This window comes from Onychomys torridus, chromosome 14 (assembly GCF_903995425.1).
Source record: "Onychomys torridus chromosome 14, mOncTor1.1, whole genome shotgun sequence".
Lineage (NCBI taxonomy): Eukaryota > Metazoa > Chordata > Mammalia > Rodentia > Cricetidae > Onychomys > Onychomys torridus.
In genome coordinates this window covers 46,919,108-46,941,149 of record NC_050456.1, presented here as the reverse complement: position 1 = coordinate 46,941,149, position 22,042 = coordinate 46,919,108, and the positions used below count along the sequence as shown (strand labels likewise).

Here is a 22,042-nt window from a genome sequence, read left to right as displayed (position 1 = left end):
CCAGGGCTTCCTGCCTACAGATTAACCCTATGATGGCTTTATAGTTGCTAGGTAGTCACTGTACCACCTGAGCCCTAGTTTTAGTATTGCCTTGTTAGACATTGTTAATATTTGACTTATTACCGTTTTCCTCCCTCACCTGAAACTCTTCCTCTATTTTTTAATCTCCTGTTCTTTACAATATCATTCAGCCATTATTTTCAGAAGAATAAACAAGTGTGATTTACATATAAATGCAATAAAATCCAGCCATAAAAGCAAAAGAAAGTTCTGCTACATGCTGCTATACTCTCTCTCTCTCTCTCTCTCTCTCTCTCTCTCTCTCTCTATATATATATATATATATATATATATGCTATACCTTGAACACATTCTCCTCAGTGAAATAGGTAAATTTGTGGAAATTAGAACTATATTTGAGACAGGGTTAGGGGAAATAATAGGATCACATTATCTTGATAACTCTAGTTTTATAAGAAACAAAGTACAACTCACAAATATTTTTTTCAGGATTGTTTGACGGTTCTGTACCTTTTAAGTTTCCATATGAATTTTATGATCCCTTTAATAGGTTTTGGAACTAAATTTTAAATTCCATCTGTTAATATAGTTATGAGTCCTTTGACAAATTTTTATTCCAGAATTGACAAATGGTATCGAGTCAAGTCACCAAGCTTCTACACAATATAGGAGAGAATAGCCAGAGTAAGAAACATCCTACAGAATGGGAGAAAATATTGTCAACTTGTCATCTAACTGGGGATTATTCTTCAAAGTATATAATGAACTCAAAAATCAAACAGCAAAAGAACAAATCCTCCAGTCAATATGTGGGCAAATGAACTGAGGACTAGGGTTTCAAAAGAAGAGTACAAATGTGAATAAATACATTGAAAAATGTTCAGTATCTTCCCATCAAAGAAATGCAAACCAAAACAAGAAGAAGAATCAGACTTTGGTGGCTCAAGTTTGTAATCTCATCTGACACAGGAAGATTGACAAAAATTTAAGGCCAATGTGAGACTCTTTCTCAAAAAAACCCAAAAACCATCCAAACGAAAGTATCTTGGTGTTTCATATTGACCTTGTTAGAGTGGCAATCATTAACATCTTGATAGGAATGAAGGTAGAGAGGAAAAAGCTCAGAATTTGTGGGATGGGAGTGAGGTGTGGAAAGGGTGCCTATCAGAAGAGTTAGGGAGAGGCGGAGATGAATATGTTCAAATTACATTTATGAAACTCTCAAGAAGAAACCACAGTTAGAAAAGGTGCAGGAAACCGAGCACTTCAATAGCGTGGATGGATTGTGTACTAGTGAAGTCATGTGATTTAACTGATTTAACTGGGTATGGTAGTATAAATGTAATTGGCCTCCATAAGCTTTTAGTGAGTGGTATTGTTAAGAGGTACAGCTTTGTTGTTGTAAGTGTGGCCTTGTTGGAAAAAGTATGTCTCTGTGGGGATGGGCTTTGAGGTCTCCTATGAACAAGGTACGCCTGGTTCAGTTCACTTCCTGTTACCTGCAGATCAAGATATAGGACTCTCAGCTCCTTCTCCAGTACCATGTGTGCCTGTACATCACCATGTTCTGCCATGATAATAAACATCTTCATTAAATGTTTTTCTTTATAAGAGTTGCCATGGCCATGATGTCTCTTCTCAGGAATAGAAACCCTCTATAGTATATTAGCAATAACTTTAGATATTAACAAGTATATTAATTCTTAACTTTCATATTATCTACAAAAAATTGAAAGAATTTTTCTCATTTATAATAAAAAATGTTGACATACTTAGAACTATGGAATGTAATTTTTTTGAAAATATCAATTATGACTATATTTCATTATTTGATGTGCTTTGCAATCCTGCATTAACAGCTCAGAAAACTGGAAAAATGTTCATATCAAACATAAATTTACTAGTATGTAAGTATTGAGTAATTTTATTATCTGAAAAAATGAATTAACAACTTTCATAGCACTTAGGAAGATAAAAACTAAACAACAATGAATAATACTATAATTAAGGCCAACAGCATAGTTGTAGTGGGAATCCGCTCTACCCATGACCTTGGGCTAGCTGGTCTGATAGAAGCAGTGCTTCTTATCTACCTACAGGACCTCTTAAAAGCTAGGAGGAAGGGGGTCACACTGTCTTGGGAGATAAAAACCAGATCAGGAGGTGTGAAGCAGTGTGTGACTGTTTCCCAGCTTTCCAAGGACTCTGCAACTGTATTTACCTTATCCTGTATTGGTGAGTCTGTTTTCCCATAGACCCCCTTAGTTTTGATATTTTATAGGCTCTTGTGATAGAGCTAGGCCATTATACAGGAAGTATAGTTATAGAAGACCTATTGGAATAGGTGGATGAGTATCCATAAACCCAGTCTTATGAAAAGGTTCCGAGAAAAAATATTCCAGGTATAGGGAGGCAAATTGAATAAATAAATAATAATAAAAATGATGGACTAGAGTTCAGCTTGTTATTCAGTAAAAGAAATCCAATGTAGCTTGTGTAAATAGAATGAAAGAAAAATGGTAATAATATGGCAGAGAAGACTACAAACCATGGTCTAAATAGTCTATCTTTAATAAATTAGAAAGTCAGTAAAGGATTTCAAAAGAAATGTCATGGTTTGATTTCATGTTAATAAAAGGTTTCTCTGGTTATGCTGTATGGACACTAGATTAGCAGATGACAAGAGAAGAAGGAAATATTTAGAAGTTCTGTAATAAACTAGAGGGGATAGTCATTCGAACCAAGTGGGTAGTAGATGACATAATATAGGTAAGCTCTATAACTGCATTTGGAGATTCAATTTTAGATTGAGTAGTTACGATGATAGTAAAGGAAAGAGACCAAGAAAATGAAGAATATTTTGTAGGTTTGAATTTGAGTTTTTGAGAATATTATTCCATTTTTTAAAACTGGATAAGCTATAGAGAAAAAGATCTAGGAAATAACTAGGAATAAAGAAATTACTGTTGTTAAACAATCAAAAGAAATTGAAAGCTGAAACTGTTTACTTAAAAACAACTTAATATACACCTTTAAAAGTATACTCATGGTTTACAAAGATGCCGTTATATTACTTTTGGTATATACATGTTCTAAACTATGTCTGTTATGTACATGAGAATTAATTGATTTCAGTATTAATGAAAGTTAATTTTAATACACTTATCTCAGTCTAAAATTATATAGAAATTAGCATTATTACTTGATTAATATATGCTTTTCCCATTAGTGCCTATGCTGTAAGAGATGAGGAATCATCTTATTCTCTGATCACTGAAGTGCTAAGTTAAGGATTCTATTGCTGTGATAAAATACTATTATCAGAACAATTTAAGAAAGAAAAGGTTGACTTCATCTTACAACTCCAGATCACACTCCATCACTGAAAGAAGTCAAGGTAGGAACTCAAGGTAGGAACCTGAAGACAGAAACTGAAACAGTGTCCATGGAGAGATGCTTTTTACTGGCTTGCTCCTCGTGGCTTGCTCAGCCTGCTTTCTTATACCATCCAGGTCCAGCTATCCAGGAATGGGAACCATCTCCACAATGATCTGGGCCTTCCCACAACAATTATCAATCAAGAATATGCTCTGCAGACATGACTAAAGGCCATTTCCTCCATTAAAATTACCTCTTCCTGCCTTAATACAAGGAGAGGTACTTAGTCTTAATTCAACTTGATATACCATGTTTTGTTAAAACCCACTAGAGGCCTGCCCCTTTCTGAACAGAACTGGGGAAGGAGTAAACGGTGAGGGGAGGGAGGAAATGAGAGGAGACAGGGAGGGGAAACTGCAGTCAGGATGTAAAATAAATAACTTTAATTCTCAGATATGTCTAGGTTTGTATCAAGTTGACAAATATCAAACAGCAGAGTAAATAAGCAAATGAATAAAAATCAGAAACATGATAAAGAGACTAACATAACAATTTTTAAATCAGCAAACTTAGCATTTATAAAAATGATATTTTATTGTATTTATATAAATAAGTATTAATTCCCTTATTACCTGAAAATAGCTCTTAAACTTGGGGAAGAAAAATAGCAATTCTACTAAGGAATATATCAACTGTCTAAATGTGAACCATTTATTAACTATATTGCTATTGAATATTCAATATATATAAGAAAATATGCAGGGTGCTCAAAATTAACTCAGTAAATATTCCTCTTAAGGAGCCTACAATGAATGGAGAAGTACTTTACTAGATACGTACTATTTATACAATTCAGCTTTAAAAAAGACATTTCTTAACACAGAACAAATGGCTTTAAAATTAATTTCTTAAAATATTTATGGTAATTTTAACACTGTTTTCTTCAATTGTTTAAGTTTTATAGCCTTTCATTTCTTCCAAATAAACACTGGCACATTAACTTTTTTGTCTACTGACATATCACTCTGCCCCATTTTATTTAGTAGATGTATAATGCTAGAAAAGCATACATATTAATAACCAAGTTCACATGAAGGTACACAAATAATTTAAGAGAATTTAGTGTTGTAAAAATGAATCAGATACTTTAGAAAAAAGACACATCTTTAATTTTTGTTCGTTCTTCCTTTCTTCCTCCCTCCCTTCCTTCCTTCCTTTATTCACTTCTTTCTTTCTTTTTTTTCCCCCCCAATACAGGGTCTCACTTTGGAGCACAGGTTAGTGAATACAAGTGTGACCCACCAAACCTTGCTTGATAGATTCTTTTTCTGTAATTCACAGAACACATCTGTCACTGGTTGTGGTTAAAAAGACTCATTTCTGACCTCTTCTGTCTTATGATAAAAGCAACAGCATGTATGTGACTAATGTAAATGAGATGCTAATTGTAAACAAAGATTGAAAAGCATGTGTGTTGCTACATGCTCAACACTTTAAATGAGCCTAAGTTAAGAGAGGAAAGAGAAGCATCTAATGCAGAATGAAAGTTTCAGTTCTCTGTAAGAAATTGTGTGCTGTGTTACCTTTAATTACATTCAGGAACTCTGTAGTTCCGTTTTGTTTTTAACAACACTGAGAAATCAAATCCTACGCTTCCCCTTATCCAAGGAAATCTTACACTAAGCTATATTCGTTGGTATCTGTGCGAAGTTCTTAAGTTTTATATTATCCATTGACAAGAAAGTATATACATGATGGCTACATGTTTTTTCTGGTGTGTGTGTGTGTGTGTGTGTGTGTGTTTTCCAAGACAGGGTTCCTCTGTGTAACAGCCATGGCTATTGGAACTCACTCTGTAGATTAGGTTATCCTTGAATTCACTGAAATCCACCTGCCTCTGTCTCCTAAATGCTGGAACTAAGGGTGTGTGCCACCACCGCCCTACCTCTTTTTATCACTTTAACTTGATACAGCAAAGAAAATTATTTTCAGAATGAAGTACTATGGAGTTCAGTAAAATCTGTCTTTTTTTTTGGGGGGGGGGGTGTGTTTCAAGACAGGATTTCTCCTTGTAGCTTTTGCTTCTTGTCCTGGATCTCGCTCTGTAGACCAGGCTGGTCTCGAACTAACAGAGATCTGCCTGCCTCTGCCTTCGAGTGCCGATATTAAAGGGGTGCGCCACCACTGCCTGGCAAAATTTGTCATTTTTACATACAATGAACTTGAATTAACTTGTGTTCATGTTCTGAAAATATCATTATTCCTCTTCTATCGGTTTTCACTGAAAAGAACAATCAGATATCAGTTACAAATTAAGATCCTTTTATCATTTGCAAAAATCACACATAAAACTATGGTCAAAGAAAACTGCTTTAATTTTCAACTTTTACAACAAAGGTGAAGTACATTCTAAGTAGGACAAAGACTATATTATAATCAAGGTGTAGTAACATTAAAGCTGTGTGTTATATATACATATATGTGTATATATGTAACATTCCTGCCTTCCTATATACCACAGTAATACATGTATTTTAAATGCTATTGATACAAATTCTAAAATAAAATAAATTGTTTTTTATAGAAGACCTTATATCAGAACTTCTGACCAAGTGGACTAAAGGCACTTATTCTTCAGACTGTCTAAAACAACTGAAAGGGTACAAAGGGTAGAAAAAGTTTGCTACACAAATTTACTAATTAAAAAAAAAGAGGGATTTCAAGGGTGGTAAAGATGGCTCAGTGGTTAAGAGAACTTGCTGCTCTTCCCGAGGACTGCAATACCACGTGGAGGCCCACAACCAAGTATAATTTCAGTACCCAGAGATCAGATGACTTCTGACTTCTGTGGGCACTGCATTCACATGATGTACATACAAATATGAGGTCAAAAATTCATACACACAAACTAAATAAATACAGAAAAGTTTTTTAAAAAGTGATCTTACAGACAGGGAATGCAGAGGTGAAAAACAACTACTCTATTTTAAACCCTTCAGACTGTCAGAGGGCACAGGGGAAGGTCAGCTAGAGCACGGCTGACTTCTTTGAGAAAACCAAATAAAAGGAAACCGCATTTGCTGGGCGGTGGTGGCACATGCCTGTAATCCCAGCACTCAGGAGGCAGAGGCAGGTGGATCTCTGTGAGTTCAAGGCCACCCTGGTCTATAGAGCTAGTCCAGGACAGGCTCCAAAGCTACAGAGAAACCCTGTCTCGGAAAAAAAAAAAAAAAAAAAAAATGGAAACCACATTTAACTGTTATTCTAAATCCAATGACAAATTCCTTGAAACTCCCCTACTAAGGCATCTTACTGGGCTGTTGATTTTATCAGGAGTGCATAAAGCACATCTTGGTGATTGGTAGATAATAAGCTTTGGTCAAGGAAGCCCCAAGCAGAAAGCTGAAGAGATTTCATTGCCATATTCATTCAGTCCAGGGGGGAGATAAGAAAAAAAATTATAGTGTTTCCCAATACTTTTTAAAACTAGGATTTCTGATTGCATATAAGAATGGTAATTATGTTGCTTCTATTTAACAACCTATTAATTCTTAGTACCCAGATGATTAATAACATTTATCTTATGTATTTTGTGTTCTTTAGTGTATATGATGTTTGATCAACAATGAATATAAATTTAATTCAGTTAAAACTCAAAGTCTCATTTGGAATTAACATATAAAAAATAAAAATTTAGCCAGGCAGTGGTGGCACACACCTTTAATCTCAGCATTCGGGAGGCAGAGGCAGGCGGATCTCTGTGAGTTCGAGGCCAGCCTGGTCTCCAAAGTGAGTTCCAGGAAAGGCACAAAGCTACACAGAGAAACCCTGTCTTGAAAAACAAAAAAAAAATAAATTAATTAAAAAAATAAAATTTAGACATTGCATTTACAAGTCTTTGAAACTGTCATCCAAACAACTATCTACTGAAGTATGTTTCTAACCCTTAGAAAATCCTGAAAATATGGATAGTGTTGAGGGCACAAGGTTCTGGTGCTCACAGATAAACACTAGGGAAACCAGGAATGTTAAATATGCAGGATTGTCTCTTGAAAAGAGAAGATGTAAGATGTATACCCGTTTCCACCTGGAAACCTGGGAATGGATGTAGTTAGTAGCCTGGTGATCTGTACTACTTGTAGGTCCAGGCCACACCTGAATCCCCTATAATAATACGTTTGTTTCTCCCAGACTCTTCCTCCCTAGACCTTTATCTTGAGCATTGTCTCCCAGCCAGTAAAACCCATCCTTACAGGAGATGTCACTTGTACTTTACAACAGCCTAGGTAACCTCCGTGCTAACTTTAGGGCCAGGCCACTCCTTAATCCCATACACTTTTATGTTTATCTCAGTCATTCTCCCTAGCCCTTCCTAATGCTGCGATCCTTCAATACAATTCCTCATGCTCATTCCCTAGATCCTTATTTTGAGCATTGTTTCTGTTATGGAAGATGCCATATGTACTTTGTAAAGAGTTTCAATGTAAACATTTCTTAAGCTTCATTTTACACATGGGATTGAGCTAATTATCATCAGGAAACTGTTTTGCAAAATTGTGCTGTGTTTGAGCATAGCTAAAATAAACCACCTGTTGTCAGACTCTAGAAGTTTGAACCAACAGCAGCTATTGAGTTGTGTTTAACTGGATTTCCTTCTCCCCCCTCTCCCTGCTATCTATCTATCTATCTATCTATCTATCTATCTATCTATCTATCCATTCATTCATTTATTTTTCTTTCTTTCTTTCTTTCTATTATCAGCCTGATACAGTATAAATTCTTATTCTAATAGTGAAATGTTTGATTGAGGCTTGCCCAGTAATTGAGTAAAACCAAAACTTATTATAAGCCACAGTCATCCTAAGGTCCCCCCTGCTATATAGCCTCCCTGGTTCTGTAGGTTGCAGTCTGATTATTCTTTGCTTTATATCTAGAATCCACTTATGAGTGAGTATATAATATGTTTTTCTGGGTTTGGGTTACTTAATATATTCCTGATATCTCCAAGACCTTTACCATGAAGGGGTGTTAGATTTTGTCAAAGGCTTTTTCAGCATCTAATGGGATGATCATGTGGTTTTTTTTTTTCTTTCAGTTTGTTTATGTGGTGCATTATATTGACAGATTTTGGTATGTTGAACCATCCTTGTATCCCTGGGATGAAATCTACTTGGTCATGGCAGATATTTGTTTTGATGTGTTCTTGGATTCTGTCTGCTTATGTTTTGTTGATTATTTTTGTATCAATGTTCATGAGGGAGATTGATCTTTAATTCTCTTTCTTTGTTGTATCTTTGTGTGGTTTGGGTATCAGGGCAATTGTAGCCTCACAAAAAGAGTTTGGTAATGTTCCTTCTGTTTCTATTGTGTGGAACCATTTGAAGAGTATTGGAATTAGTTCTTTGAAAATCTGGTAGAATTCTGCACTGAAATCATCTGGTCCTGGGCTTTTTTTGGTGGGAGACTTTCGATGACTGTTTCTACTTCTTTAGGGGTTAGTGGTCTATTTAAAGAGTTTATCTGGTCTTCATTTAACTTTGGTATGTGGTATCTATCCAGAAAATTGTCCACTTCTTCCAGATTTTCTAATTTTTGGAGTACAGGTTTTTGAAGTATGACCTGATAGTTCTCTGGATTTCCTCGTTGTCTGTTGTTATGTCTCCCTTTTCATTTATGATTTTGTTCATTTGGGTGCTTTCTCTTTGCCTTTTGGTAAATTTGGCTAGGGTTTGTCTATCTTGTTGATTTTTTTCAAAGAACCAACTCTTGGTTTCATTGATTTTTTTGTATTGTTCTCTTGGTTTCTATATCATTGATTTCAGCTCTCAATTTGGTTATTTCCTGGAGTCTGTTTCTCCTGGGTGAGTTTGTTTCTTTTTGTTCTAGAGCTTTCAGTTGTGCTGTTAAGTCACTGGTATAAGATGTCTCCATCTTCTTTATGTGTGCATTCAGAGCCATGAATTTTCCTCTTAGGACTGCTTTCATAGTGTTCCATAAGTTTGGGTATGTTGTACTTTCATTTTCATTGAATTCTAGGAAATCTTTAATTTCTTTCTTTATTTCGTCTTTGACCCATTGGTGTTTCAGGTGGGCATTATTCAGATTCCATGAGATTATAGGCTTTCTATAATTTTTGTTGTTGTTGAAATCTAACTTTAAGGCATGGTGATCCAATAAGATACAGGAGGTTATTCCAATGTTTTTGTATCTGTTGAGATTTGCTTTGTGACCAAGCATGTGGTCATTTTTTGAGAAGGTTCCACGGGGTGCTGAAAAGAAAGTATATTCTTTTGTGTTAAGAAGGAATGTTCTGTAGATATCTATTAAGTCCACTTGAGTCATAACATGTTATATCCTTTATTTCTTTGTTAAGTTTCAGTCTGGTAGATCTGTCTTTTGGTGAGAGTGGTGTGTTGAAATCTCCCACTATTAATCTGTGGGGTTTGATGTGGGATTTAAGCTTTAGTAATGTTTCTTTTATGAATGTGGGTACCTTTGTATTTGGGGCATAAATGTTCACAGACTTCATCTTGGTGGATTTTTCCTGTGATAAATATGTACTGTCCATCCTGATCTCTTTTGAACGATTTTAGTTTGAAGTCTGTTTTATTAGATATTAGGATAGCTACACCAGCTTGTTTCTTTTGTTTCATTTGATTGGAAAGCCTTTTCCCAGCCCTTTACTCTGAGGTAGTGTCTGTCTTTGAAATTAAGGTGTGTTTCTTGTATGCAGTAGAAGGATGGATCCTGTTTTCTTATCCATTTTGTTAGTCTATGTCTTTTTATAGGTAAGTTGAGACCATTGATATTGATGGATATTAATGACCAGTGATTGTTAATTCCTGTTAGTTTTTGGTGGTAGTGTTGCATTTTCCTTCTTTGGTATTTGTTGGTGTGGGATTATCTATTGCTTGAGTTTTCATGGGTGTATTTAGCTTCTTTAGGTTAAATTTTTCCTTCTAGTGCTTTTTTGTAGGGCTGGATTTGTGGATGGGTATTGTTTAAATCTGGTTTTATCATGGAATATTTTGTTTACTCCGTCTATGGTGATTGAGAGTTTTGCTGGGTATAATAGTCTAGGTTGGCATCCGTGGTCTCTTAGTGTCTGCATAACATTTGTCCAGCACTTTCTAGCTTTCATAGTCTCTACTGAGAAGTCTGGTGTTATTCTGATGGGTCTGCCTTTATATGTTACTTCTTTTTCCTTTGCGGCTCTTAATATTTTTTCTTTGTTCTGTACGTTTAGTGTTTTGATTATTATGTGGTAAGGGGACTCTTTTTGTGGATCCAGCCTATTCGGTATTCTGTAAGCTTCTTGTATCTTCACAGGTATTTCTTTCTTTAGGTTAGTAAAGTTTTCTTTTATGATTTTATTGAATATATTTTCTGTGCCTTTGAGTTGGTATTCTTCTATTTCTTCTATCCCTATTATTCTTAGGTTTGGTCTTTTCATGGTGTCCCAAATTTCTTGGACATTTTCTGTTATGACTTTTTTGTCTTTAGTGTTTTCTTTGACTGAAGAATCTATTTTCTCTATTGTGTCTTCAGTGTCAGAGATTCTCTGTTCCAGCTCTTGCATTCGGTTGGTTATGCTTGCTTCTGTAGATCCTGTTCATTTCATCAGGATTTCTATTTCCATCATTCCCTCAGTTTGTGTTTTCTTTACTGTCTCAATTTCAATTTTCAAATCTTGAATTGTTTCCTTCATCTGTTTAATTACTTTTTTCTTGGCTTTCTTTGATTTCTTCCAAGTTTTTGTTTGTTTTTTCTTCCATTTCTTTAAGGGAATTTTTTATTTCCTTTAATGGAGTTTTTCATTTCCTCTTTAAGGGTCTCTATCATCTTCTTAAAGTCATTTTTAGGACTGATTTCTTCTGCTTCTTCTGCCTTGGTATGTTTGGGTCTTACAGGTGTAGAATCGCTAGGTTCTGATGTTGTCATATAGGTCTTTATGTTGTTGCCTGTATTTTTGCACTGACATCTACTCATCTCTTCCTCTGCTGGGTGTAGGAGGTGTCTGTGTCTGAAGGTGCCTCTCTTGTTCTAATTGTTAGTCTTTGTCCACTTGGAGTTCTTGGTTAAATCTGTGCTGTTGGGCTCTGTTTCTTCGGGAGCAACTTAGTCCAATCAGTGTTAGTGGGTTCTGTCTCAGGGAGCAGTTGTTGCCAGTTGGTGCAGAGTGTGCTTATGGTTTCAGTGGTTGTTAGGTTTGTATGGGTTGGGTTTTGTTTTGTTTTTTCTTCAGGTAGCTGTCTGGTCCCTGGAACTCCGATGGCTAGGGCCGAGGGGCTAGAGACCTGATCTGCCGGTCTGGAGATGGGGGTTTACCTGTTCCCAGTCAATATAGTGTAGGCTTATGATTCTGGTGATCTGGTTAGGTGGCTGGGTGGTGACTTCTTTTGTGTTCTCACATCTCCTCAGCTGCTCTTGTTTCCTCAGACTGCAGACTGTAGGATTCTGAATCCTCTCCCAAATGGATCTCAGCTGAGCAGATTGTTTAGTAGGGCAATCTCACCAACACCTCCAAGTTGTTGGGTTTCTCGGGATAGGCAGCTGGGCCCTGGGCTGGCCTCAGAGTGTTCAGATCTGTTCTAGTCATGTCCCAAGGAGATGCCTCCTTCCCCGGGTGCTGGGATTAAAGGCATCCCTGTTCCAAGCTCTTAATCTCCTTATTTTCACTAACTCCTCAGCGGGTAATAACTCAGTTTCTGGTCTTTATTACGACTGCGTCTCTGCCACTGCTCAGCCTGCCTCTACCACCACTTGGCCTGCCTCTGTGGCTGCTCTGTCTGCCTCTCCCCCCATTTCCTTCTTGCCTCATGCAGATTGACAGTATTGGCCATAACATTTGCAGGGACTCCCACAGGCTAGTAACAAACTCAATAATTCAATAACTTTCCCAGGTAATTGAGCATAACAGTAAAACTACTATGCATTTTCTTGACAGTTTCATGGGATCAATACTTTTTTTTTTCTATAAACTTTAACTTACCTTATGCCCCCCCCTCCTTTTGTTTTTGGTTTTTCGAGACAGGGTTTCTCTGTGTAGCTTTGTACCTTTCCTGGAATTCACTTGGTAGCCCAGGCTGGCCTCTAACTCACAGAGATCCGCCTAGCTCTGCCTCCCTAGTGCTGGGATTAAAGGAGTGTGCCACCACTGCCCGGCTTTCCCCTTTCTTAAATTACAAACTTTCATATTTAGAATTAAGTACTTAATGGTTTATTTTTGGGATACATAAATTGCCAGTATCTAATCTTGTACTTTGAATTCATAATTTAGTAATGTAGCACAGGAACTTCAACACTGGGAAATGGCAGTAGCTGATGCTGTAAATGAAATACCTGTCAAGTGATTAATTGGTAAGGCAAAACACATAGCTTCGCTAAGCTGGACAGGGGGATTCCTGTCATCAATCAGATGAGTAGGATGTCCTCATGCTCATCACAAGGACAGACAATTTTAGATGAACAAACTGTTTACTGCGGTAACTTTCATTCTGTATTTCCAGAAGAAGTTTGATTATAAGGACAAAGAGGAACTGCAGATAAGAGTACTAGATAGAGTATTTTTATTACCCAAGAAAGAATTTCCTTCCCCCAAATAACTACTAATAGGTTGATGACATCATAAATTAGATTATCTAGCCTTCCTGCCCTCCATTCACATCTTTCCAGGCTCACACTAAGTCTTGTACCAGGCTGCTTACAGTGACCCCTCCTCAGATCCCACCTCCATTTCCTGGGAGCTCCAACTCTTGAATAACCCCAGTATTCCTCAAACAACTCTGCAAAATACAAACTAAGGGACATTTCTTAATTCTTTTTACAAAGCCATTATTATTCTAGTACCAAAACTTCACAAAGATCCAATAACAAAAAATTCCTATTAAACAGATGCAAAATTTCCCCCCCAAAAGATTATCCACCATGATAAAGTTGGCTTCATTCCAGAGATGCTAGGATAGCTCAACATGTTTAAAAAAAAAAAATGCAACCCATCACATAAACAAACTGAAAGACAAAAATCACTTGATCATTTCATTGAATGGAAAAAATGACAAAATCTAATATCCCTTCATGAGAAGTTTCAGAGCCTAGGGACATGCCTCTACATAATAAAGGCAATTTTCAACAAGCCCACAGCCACCATCAACCTAAATATAGAGAAATCAACCTAAAATTAAAGCATTTCCACTAAAATCAGGAACAAGACAAGGATGTCCAATAACTCCATACCTACTTAATGTAGTACTTGAAGTTCTAGCTAGAGGATTAAGACAACTGAATGAGGTCAAGGGGATACAAGTAGGAAGGAAGAAGTCAAAGTATCTTTATTTACAGATGGTATGATTTTATACATAAGAGACCCTAAAAAATCCACTAAGAAAATTCTACAACTGATAAACACTTCAGGAAAAGAAGCAGAATACAAAATTAACACTCAAAAATCAGTAGCCAAATAAATGACAAACAGACTGTAAAAAAACCAGAACCTTTCACAATAGCCTCAAAAAAAAAATCTATCATGGAATAATTGTAGCTGCCCAAGTGAAAGACCTATATAATAAAAATTTCATCACACTGAAGAAAACACCAGAAGATAGAAAGAGCTCCCATGTTTATGAATCAGTATAATACTGTGAAAATGGCCATCCAACCAATAACAATCTACAGATTCAATACAATCTCCATCAAAATCCCAACATAATTCTTCACAGAAATTAAAAACACAATTTTCAGCTTCATATGGAAACACACACACAAAAAAAACCTGGATAGTTAAAATAATTCTGAATAGTAAAAGAACTTCTGGAGGCAGTTCTCCATCTCTAATCTCAAATTGAACTATACAGCTATAGTAATAAAAACAACATGGCATTGTCATAAAAGCAGACATGTTGGTAAATGAAATCTAACTGAAGACCGGGACATAAGTCCACAAACCTATGGACAATTGATTTTTGGGAAAGAAACACACTGGAAAAAAGACAGCATCTTCAACAAATGGTGCTTGTCAAACAGAACAGCTACATGTAGAAGAATAAAATAGATCCACACTTACCACCCTGCACAAAAACTGACCTCCAAATGGATCAAAGACCTCAAAATGAAATCGGATACATTGAACCTGATAGAAGTGAAAGTGAGGAATAGCCTTAACTACACTGGCACAGGAAAAGACTTTCTGAACAGAACATCAATAGAACAGGCACTGAGAACAACAATCGACAAATGGAAACTCATGAAAACTGAGAAGCTTCTATAAGGCAAAGGACACAATCATTTGGACAAAGCAGCAGCACACAAAATGATAGACGATCCTTAATAATTATACATCCAAGAGAGGGCTAATATCCAAAATATATGAAGAACTCAAAAAAACTAAATCAAGAAAACAAATAATCCAATTAAAAATGGCTTACAGATCTAAACAGAATTCTTAACAGAGGTAGTTTAAATGGCTGAGAAACATTTAAAGAAATGTTCAACATTCTTAGCCATCAGGAAAATGCAAATCAAAATTACTTTGAGATTTTATCTTAAACCTGTCAGAATGGCTAAGATCAATAAAACAACTCATGACAGCTCATGCTGGCATGAATGTGAAGCAAGGGAAACACTCATCCACTGCTGGTAGGAGTACAAACTCATACAGAAATCAGGGTGGTGGTCCCTCAGGAATATGGGAATCGATCTACCTCAAGATTCACTCTTGGGCACATACCCAAAGAATGCTTCATTATATAAGTACACTTGCTCAACCATGTTCATTGCTGCTCTATTCATAATAGGCAGAAGTTGGAAACAGCCTAGATGTCAAGCAACTGATAAGAATGGATAATGAAAATGTGATATATTTACAGAGCAGAATATTAATCAGCTATTATGAAAAATATAAAATTTGCAGGAGAATGGATAGAGCTAGAAAAAAATCATTTGGAGTAAGGTAACACAAAACTCCCTACAAAACCAAATATTGTTTGTTTTTCTCTAACATGTGGATATTAGTTTTCCAGTCTATGATGATAGGCATGCTACAATCTGTATATCTGCTGAGGTTAAATACCTAGTAAGGTACTACTGGGGAGAAGAGGTTCTCACAAGGACTGTAAAATAGAATATATTGTTATGGGCAGACAAAGCAGAACCTTGAATAGGCACACTAAAAAGGGAGGGGGTGTGAGAGAATGGTAAAGGAAGGAATATGGAGAAGGATAACTAATACTAAAGACCATTTGAAACTCACTATTCTAATAACTTCCTAAAGTACATACATATATAAAAGGAATCCAAATAGAGTCACCAAATAATACAGGAGATAAAGTCACAACAAGATATTTTATGTCACCAAGTAAAACCTCCAATAAAACCAGGAGTGGGTTACATTTTATTGAATCATTGGACAAAGGGGTCCCATGGAAACTCCAAAAACCACAGACTATTGCCAAGGCTATCAGTCAATCTCTACAACTTGATGGTAAGGCCTACTGCAAAAGACAACAATTATATACGTTATCAAACACAGAGAAGTTGAGCTGATCCCTAAATAGAAGTGTTACCCTGGTGACTAGAGTTCTGCACACTACTGGAGGAGAAAGGTAATTCTCACTATCTCCCAGGTACAAACCCTGTGGCCTACAACAGTGACCTGCCTGAAAGATACACTGGTGATTAGTAGCATAAACGTTATGGGAGTAACTGACCACTTTCTGATTGGATTTAAGGCCCAGTCCATGAGCTGTAGGAACCCATACCTGACACTGCTGAAACTCACACTCACAAGACCTCGAGACTAGGAAGATTAGAGGTCTAGGAGAAAATCTAATACTATTATTCTACTAAAGGAATATAGCAATAAAATGATCTAATGACATACCATATACCCACAGAGCAATGCCTTACTCAGCCATCATCAGAGAAGCGTCTTCTTGCAGTGGATGAGAACTGACACAAAGACCCACAACTGACAATGTCCAGAGAATGAGACTCCTGAACTCGGTCCTAAACAGGATATCATCATCAAACCCCTCCCATGAGTGCTCAGAGAGTAATGCAGAAGAGAAGGTGGAAAGACTGTAAAGGCCAGAGGTGATGGATGACTCCAGAGAAATGGTCTTCTGGACACAACAGGACTGACATGCACAAAAACTCACAGAAACTGCAGCAGCTTGCACAAGACATGAGCAGATTAAAGCCCAGATGGGGTCCTTGTACTGAGATGGCGATATGGACATGGGAACCCACCCCTAACCAAGAAGCTATCGGCATTTGATACCCACCAGCAAAGGGAAAATCAGTTTTCTCCAATGGTGTGTCTGCTGGAAATATCAACATTTCAAGACAGGCCTCATTCTCAGGAATAGCTGGACAACACAATAGTACTTTTGTGGATGTTTTCTATCACCTTGCTTTGTTAGGCTATTTTTTTGCCTTATTGGTCTTTTGCTCATTTGGTTTTCATTGAGCTGTTGTGGGTCGAACACTAGAGCATTTCTTAGGATTTGGTTTATCTTTTTTTTGAAAGACAGAGAAAAATAACATAATGTTGGATAAACAGAGGTAGGGAAGAACTGGGAGGACTTGAGGCAAGGAAAAAATGATCAAAATACACTGTATGAAAAGACTTTCAATTAAAATAGATTATCTATTAGCATTCCACAATTCGTCCAGATTTAGGGGGCTTTTGGGTGAGACTGTATATTTGTGAACTCTATCAGCATATAAATAGGTGTTGGCATCAAGGAAATGAAAGATTCCTGATAAGTTTGTATGGTGATATTTTATCTGTGTCCTCCAATAAAGTTTATCTGAGGACCAGAGGAAAAAGCTGGCCACATTCTTACCACTTGGAGATCCTCTGCCAAAGAGACCTAATTCCTGTATACCTATGCCTATATGCCTTTCTTTTCTGCATCTCATTTCCTCTCTCTGTCCAGCTTCATCACTTTCTCTTCCTGGGCAGCTCTGTCACTTCATGTCAGTCTGTCTGTACAGACCTCTATACCTTTATGGTTAACTAGTGTTGTAATTCAAGGTTTTTGCCACCATGCTTGGCTCTGTTCCCAGTGTGACCTTGAACTCACAGAGATCCAGACTGATCTCTGCCTCCCAAGTGATAGGATTAAAGGTGTGTGCTACCATTGCTTGACATCTATGTTTAAAATGGTGGCTGGCTGGCTTTTTCCTGATCCTCAGATAAACTTTATTAGGGTGCACAATATTTTAGAGGACACACCACATTTCCCCTTTTTAGTCTAAAATAAAAATTATAACTAATATGGAAAAACTATATTATTGGAGGATACAGATAAAATATTACCACAGTTTTATATTTTGGGGTGTGTATGCATGTTTGCAATGTATATGAGTCTATGTTGCAGGTGTATTGGATACATGTGTGTAGATGCCAGAGGCTGATGTTGATGTATTAAGGCAGGGTTTCTTGCTGAACACAACATCTATTAATATGGTTAGGTTAGCCTGTGAGCCTGCCCCAGGATTCCCTGTCTCTTCAAGCAGTGGTATTACAGCATGGCTACAACCCCACCTCTTTTTTTAATGCAGGTGCTAGAGGTCCTAACTCTGGTCTTTATGCTTGAATAGTCAGTTTTCCCCCCACTGATCCCTCTCCTCAGTCAGGGCCTAAGACAAAGCCCTATACTTGCTTTGGTGCCCTGATCATGGGTAATTGAAGTTTTGTTCTACAGTCTTCCTCTGAAGCTTGGGGGAGGGGGTAAGGACTACAATGAGCCATCAGCTCACACACAGATCAAGTAGCTTAGTCCACAAGTATTTGCCTGTCAATAGAATTCATGGGTCTTTGCTAAGGTTTCAATGTAACAAGGCCTTGAATTGTGTTTCAAGTCTAAGATCTGAACTTAATTTTTTCTTCCTCCCCCATTCAGAAGACTTATCTCTCCTTGTAGGACTGTTTATTGTTGGGGAAAGAATTGCCAGGGGCAACTCACTCTTTCTTGCTGTCTTCAGTCTCTTTGAATTGTTAACTAAAACTAAGCACTATGCTCTCTCACCTGATGTCCTTAGCTCCTGTGAATGTTAAATTAATAAGCAGGTGCTACTTGTCCTGTCTGTGAAGAGATGGTTGCAGGAGGCGCTTACTAAACCATTTTCTTGTTTCACATCCCTATTTGCTAATTGTTTCACCTATTTATATGATTTATGCTAAAAATCTAAGATATTATGCATCTTTGATGGTATGTTTCTTGTTCACTGAGGAGGCATGTCTGCTAAACCTAGTTACTAAAGAATTTAGGCATCACCTAATGCTTTTGGGTTGAATTCTAAAAGAATACCTAATGAAAAGTTAACTACTTAATCTCAGGAATGGAGAGGGGGAAAAAGATCTGTTTTTAAAAAGCCCAATTATGTTTTGCGGTTTGTAACTTTAGCATACTGTGGCACCAACTGTGGAATGTTGTATTAGACTATATCATTATAATATACACACTATACATCAGCATATAATCAATCAAGCAGGGGAAAAGTAATTGGAACTGATGAAATCTTACAGTTAGAGGTGTTACTTATAAGAAAGCTCTAAAAGGTTTTTTAGAATTAGCAAAATCATGGTAGCAAAGTGAAAACTCAGTGATATTTAATGTTGCTGCTAGAAAAATCAAGATTAATACTAAATGAAACCTGTCTACAGTGAAAACAAAAACTCTTCTATCTTATATAATAAAAACTTCAAAGATGCTCTAAAATTAAAATTTTATAAATAATCCATTAAAACCGTTAACTACATTTTAAACTGTATGAAAATGTCCAGCTTTATAAGAAATAACCACTTCAGAAGCCACTGTTTACATTCTGCTGACTAGAAATTTTAAGAAATTCAATTCACCATAGCAACCCCTCTTAACACCAGCAGATAAGCACAGTCTATATTTAGAAATGATTGCTTTACAGACAGCAATCCTGTCTTTCCATCGTATTTAATGCCATGATCCAAGGGACCCAAATATCATTTAATCAGTGAAGCTACAGTGTGATGACAATATGCTGGGAATCAGACCGTGCTCTAGAAATACCAAAATAACAAACTTTCCACCCAAACTAGTAAAATTTGTGAATATATAAGCAAGTACCATTTTTCATGTTTAAGAAATGTTTATGTAGATACAACTATTTTGTCTAACTTTTGTTCTTCATCATTAACTTTTTATTACTAATCACTTGTGATTTATATATTAAAGTATATATCCATTAACAGAATGTTGCTTCTTGATCACTAATGATCTACAACATCAAATATATTTCTATTAACATGCTGTTGCTTGGCTTTTAATCATCCCAAGCTGGTATCTGTATTTGAACTATAATCAATACAAGTATAAATCTTTTTATATGAGGAATATAAGGAGCATTATACAAAATAGGGAAAATGAATTTATTAAAATGTGTGGTTACAAAATTATTACAACTTTATTTGTATCTTAATCTTGGTAATGACAATAAAGAGAATTTATGAGTTAGCTAAGATGGTCTTATACTGTCTGTTTTGAATACCACAGTTATAGTAGTCAAACACAGTAGACATTTTAAACACAATTTCTAGCAGAAACATTTTAAAGTCAATACTGAAGACAAGACGTAAAGAATTACTGAACTTTAATTCAAAGTATCAGGAAACTCCTCAAGATGTTGGATAATTACCGCATACCAAGAAAGAAAGTAACTATTAAACACAAAATCATAAGTGTTGGCAAAGATGGAAGTTAAGTTGCTTTTGGTTTTTAATCTTGTCTCTGTGTGGGGTGACATGCGTATATTGGGGAGACTAGCATATATTGCTAGTGAAAATGTAAAATAATACAGCTGCTCTAGAAACAGTATATGTCTTCAAAAGTTAAAACAGAATACAATGTAATCCAGTAACTGAGGTAATTCTCCCATCATTTGAGCAATTCTTTCTCAGTGTTAAACACCACATATCTGGTAAAGTAAGTAATGAGTTTTTGAAAATACTTGGAAATTAAATGAACCACACCATACATGCCACACCCAACACTCAAACAACAGCAGAGTGAATAGTACCAACACTTTTCTATAGATCTTTTGAGACTTAAACAGCTTTTAACGTTTGTAATTGAGTCTAATTTCAAATAATATAGCTAGATAGAAAAAAGCAATATCTAAAACATGGGGCTGGAGAGATGGCTCAGTTAAGACCACTGGCAGCTCTTCCAGAGAACCTGAGTCTGATTCACAGCACAACATGGTAGCTCACAACCATTTGTAACTTCAGTACCATTGCATATGACACCCTTTTCTGACCTCTGCAGGTACTGTACACACATGGTGCATAGACATACATGCAGGCAAAACCTCATAAGCTAGAAACAAATAAACAAGTAAATGTTTTTTGAGGATTTATAAAACACAAAAGTGGTGAATTTTTGTCTCACCGATAGCACACATTTAACACTGTTTTGAAAGTAAACAGAATTAAGCTCTATAAAGAATGCAACTGGCTGGGCGGTGGTGGCGCACACCTTTAATCCCAGTACTCAGGAGGCAGAGGCAGGCGGATCTCTGTTATTATGAGGTCAGCCTGATCTATAGAGTGAATTCCAGGACAGCCAGGACTGTTCCATATCTTGTCTCAAACAAACAAACAAACAAACAAAAACAAAAAGAATACAACTGACTATAGCTTTAATACTTATATCACAGCCATCTCTCCAGAAGAAACAGTTTAATTTCTGTAACTTAAACAACATGCATTACTCTACTTAAAGAGGGAAAAGCTTAAATTAAATCATGAGAAGAATAATTTCCTATATTATTAAAAATTATGTACATACAGCTTTGTTATTAATACAGATATAACTTAAGACTTCACTGCATTGAGATATAAAACTAAAAAGTTCTTATAATACAACAGAAATTGCCATATTATACATATACAGAGGGTACAACCTTTTAATTTTCATCAGAAATAGAAAATAAGCTATTAAATGGTTATTTAGAAATTTAGAATGCATACAAACTAGCAATTCAAACAGCCACATTAGCCAGTTAAAATGAGTTGTCAAAGTCTACTTGTTTTTGCACTTAACACCTACAAGATGGAGATAGACAAAAATCACCCATGGGGAAAAAAAAAAAGAGATTATTAAATATCCCCTAATCTCAATTGACACAAGTCAAATTTTGCTTCCATTATTACAAGTTAGAAAAAAGACAAAATTATCCTACAAGATTTGTGAGTTTCTCCTATTTCTTTTCTACTATGGCATCCCTCCTTGACCACGTTCAAATAATAGCTTATCCGGTTCATTGCATTCCACTAATTTGTTAATAGTGAAATGGATGTAAAATTGTGGGACACATATTATATATGTCTTGACAATCTATCACACAGATTTATAGTATGAAATAATCTCTTTGGGGTCTACCTTTTTGAACCTATTTTTCAATAAGTATAAAATTTAAAAACTTGAGGAAACTATTAAATAGTAATACTATACTAAAATATATGCCTATAAGGAATGGAATTGATCTGAGGAACAAACAACAAAAGAAACAATTTAAAGAACAGGGGGGAATATGGTGGCACACGCTTGTGATCCATGACACTGGGAGGCAGAGGCAGGAGGATCATGACTTATAGGCCAGC

At 36.2% G+C, this 22,042-nt stretch overlaps 1 protein-coding gene across 21 annotated transcripts in view; it reads right to left on the bottom strand.

Annotated features, from left to right (window-relative positions):
• The window catches only part of Gphn (gephyrin), a 396,859-nt gene that overhangs the window by 286,829 nt on the left and 87,988 nt on the right, over window positions 1-22,042 (bottom strand). The window lies entirely within an intron of this gene.